Here is a 3,207-nt window from a genome sequence, read left to right on the forward strand (position 1 = left end):
TGGCTGTGGTACTTATGATTTCAGACCAATGTTGGTATTAAACTTTTGTTATTGAACATAACCTTGTTGCGCATTGTCTCACATTGCTGGACCATTACACATTGTGATTCCTAACCATGAAAGGGTTAAATACAATTTAACATCAATCAATGTAAACTTTAACTGGCACCAAGGTGATGGGCACCATTGATTTCTGAGCTGCACACACACAGCAGTGTGTCAGCGTTGTCACTCACATCAGCGCTCTTTCAGTCAAATCTTGCCGATATCAGCTCCTCACATAAGAGTGGGATTTAACAAATGCCAGCCACACCGTTGGTGTTCGTTCTGGTTAGTTCCACTTTTTGAGGGCGATATTTTGAGCAAGCGATATTGTGGGCGATATGTGTGCGAGGTGGTGAAATTTACTATGGGCGATCTCCATGGCCGCTAGTTTGGGTAAATTTGCTCTTTACGACAAAAAACAGTTGCCGGGCGTTAATATTGAATCTCGGCGTTAATTCTGTGCGGAAAAGAACGCTGGGTGATATTATGGGCATTGAATTTGCCCATTCTGCTGATTCCGCCCCAAAAAAGTGATATTTTTTCTCGGCGCTAAGCCCATTGGGAAAATAACGCTTGGCGATAAGTCTCCCAAAAAAGGCCGTCAGTTTTTATTTTGTGCCAGAATGGGCGATATATGGGCATTATATGTCATTTTAGTGGTAAATGGGCATGAAGTGGGCGTTAAGCATGCAAAAAAAGTGGAGTTTCTCGCCCCATACTTTCCATCAACTCTCTTGTGTATCTGTAAAGCATGCACTCCCATGTTCCGTCACCAGGGAGCTCATTCCCTGAAGTCCCAAGAGATCCCAGCATCCCTTGGGAGCACTGTATATACATAGAAACATAGAAAATAGGTGCAGGAGTAGGTCATTCAGCCCTTCGAGCCGGCACCGCCATTCAATGAATTCATTGCTGAACATGCAATTTCAGTACCCCATTCCTGCTTTCTCGCCATACCCCTTGAACCCCCTAGTAGTAAGGACGACATCTAACTCCTTTTTGAATATATTTAGTGAATTGGCCTCAACAACTTCCTGTGGGTGAAGATATTTCTCCTCATCTCGGTCCTAAATGGCTTACCCCTTATCCTTAGACTGTGACCCCTGGTTCTGGACTTCCCCAACATTGGGAACATTCTTCCTGCATCGAACCTGTCTAAACCCGTCAGAATTTTAAACGTTTCTATGAGATCCCCTCTCATTCTTCTGAACTCCAGTGAATACAAGCCCAATTGATCCAGTCTTTCTTGATAGGTCAGTCCCACCATCCCAGGAATCAGTCTGGTGAACCTTCGCTGAACTCCCTCAATAGCAAGAATGTCCTTCCTCAAGTTAGGAGATCAAAACTGTACACAATATTCCAGATGTGGCCTCACCAAGGCCCTGTACAACTGTAGTAACACCTCCCTGAGCCTGTACTCAAATCCCCTCGCTTTGATGGCCAACATGCCATTTGCTTTCTTAACCGCCTGCTGTACCTGCATGCCAACCTTCAATGACTGATGTACCATGACACCAGGTCTCGTTGCACCTCCCCTTTTCCTAATCTGTCACGATTCAGATAATAGTCTGTCTCTCTGTTTTTACCACCAAAGTGGATAACCTCACATTTATCCAAATTATACTTCATCTGCCATGCATTTGCCCACTCACCTAATCTATCCAAGTCACTTTGCAGCCTCATAGCATCCTCCTCGCAGCTCACACTGCCACCCAACTTAGTGTCATCCGCAAATTTGGAGATACTACATTTAATCCCCTCGTCTAAATCATGAATGTACAATGTAAACAGCTGGGGCCCCAGCACAGAACCTTGCGGTACCCCACTAGTCACTGCCTGCCATTCTGAAAAGTATCCATTTACTCCTACTCTTTGCTTCCTGTCTTCCAACCAGTTCTCAATCGATGCCAGCACATTTTTCACATTAATCTCTTGTGAGGGACCTTGTCGAAGGCCTTCTGAAAGTCCAAATACACCACATCAACTGGTTCTCCCTTGTCCACTCTACTGGAAACATCCTCAAAAAATTCCAGAAGATTTGTCAAGCATGATTTCCCTTTCACAAATCCATGCTGACTTGGACCTATCATGTCACCTCTTTCAAAATGTGCTGCTATGACATCCTTAATAATTGATTCCATCATTGTACCCACTACCGATGTCAGGCTGACCGGTCTATAATTCCCTTTTTTCTCTCTCCTTTTTTAAAAAGTGGGGTTACATTGGCTACCCTCCACTCCATAGGAACTGATCCAGAGTCTATGGAATGTTGGAAAATGACTGTCAATGCATCCACTATTTCCAAGGCCACCTCCTTAAGTCCTCTGGGATGCAGTCCATCAGGCCCTGGGGATTTATCGGCCTTCAATCCCATCAATTTCCCCAACACAATTTCCCGACTAATAAGGATTTCCCCCAGATCCTCCTTACTAGACCCTCTGACCCTTTTTATATCCGGAAGGTTGCTTGTGTCCTCCTTAGTGAATACTGAACCAAAGTACTTGTTCAATTGGTCTGCCATTTCTTTGTTCCCCGTTATGACTTCCCCTGATTCTGACTGCAGGGGACCTACGTTTGTCTTTACTAACCTTTTTCTCTTTGCATATCTATCGAAGCTTTTGCAGTGCATCTTAATGTTCCATGCAAGCTTCCTCTCGTACTCTATTTTCCCTGCCCTAATCAAACCCTTTGTCCTCCTCTGCTGAGTTCCAAATTTCTCCCAGTCCCCGGGTTCGCTGCTATTTCTGGCCAATTTGTATGCCACTTCCTTGGCTTTAATACTATCCCTGATTTCCCTTGATAGCCACGGTTGAGCCACCTTCCCTTTTTTATTTTTACGCCAGACAGGGATGTACAATTGTTGTAGTTCATCCATGCGGTCTCTAAATGTCTGCCATTGCCCATCCACTGTCAACCCCTTTAATATCATAAGCCGGCCCCGAAGGCCTGTTCTTCACTCTGGAGTGTCTTATTAAAGACTGAGGTTACTGTTACTTTAACCGCCCTGTGTGTAGCCTCATCTGTGTTAGGAACACAATAACTGGTGACGAGAATATGAATCCAACGCAAAGATGCAGCAAACTGGGCATCCTGGAGATGTTGTCGGATAGTGAGGACTGGGAAGCCTATGTCGAACGGCTAGATCAGTACTTTGTAGCCAAC

The sequence above is a fragment of the Pristiophorus japonicus genome, chromosome 3, assembly GCF_044704955.1.
Source record: "Pristiophorus japonicus isolate sPriJap1 chromosome 3, sPriJap1.hap1, whole genome shotgun sequence".
Taxonomy (NCBI): Eukaryota; Metazoa; Chordata; class Chondrichthyes; family Pristiophoridae; genus Pristiophorus; species Pristiophorus japonicus.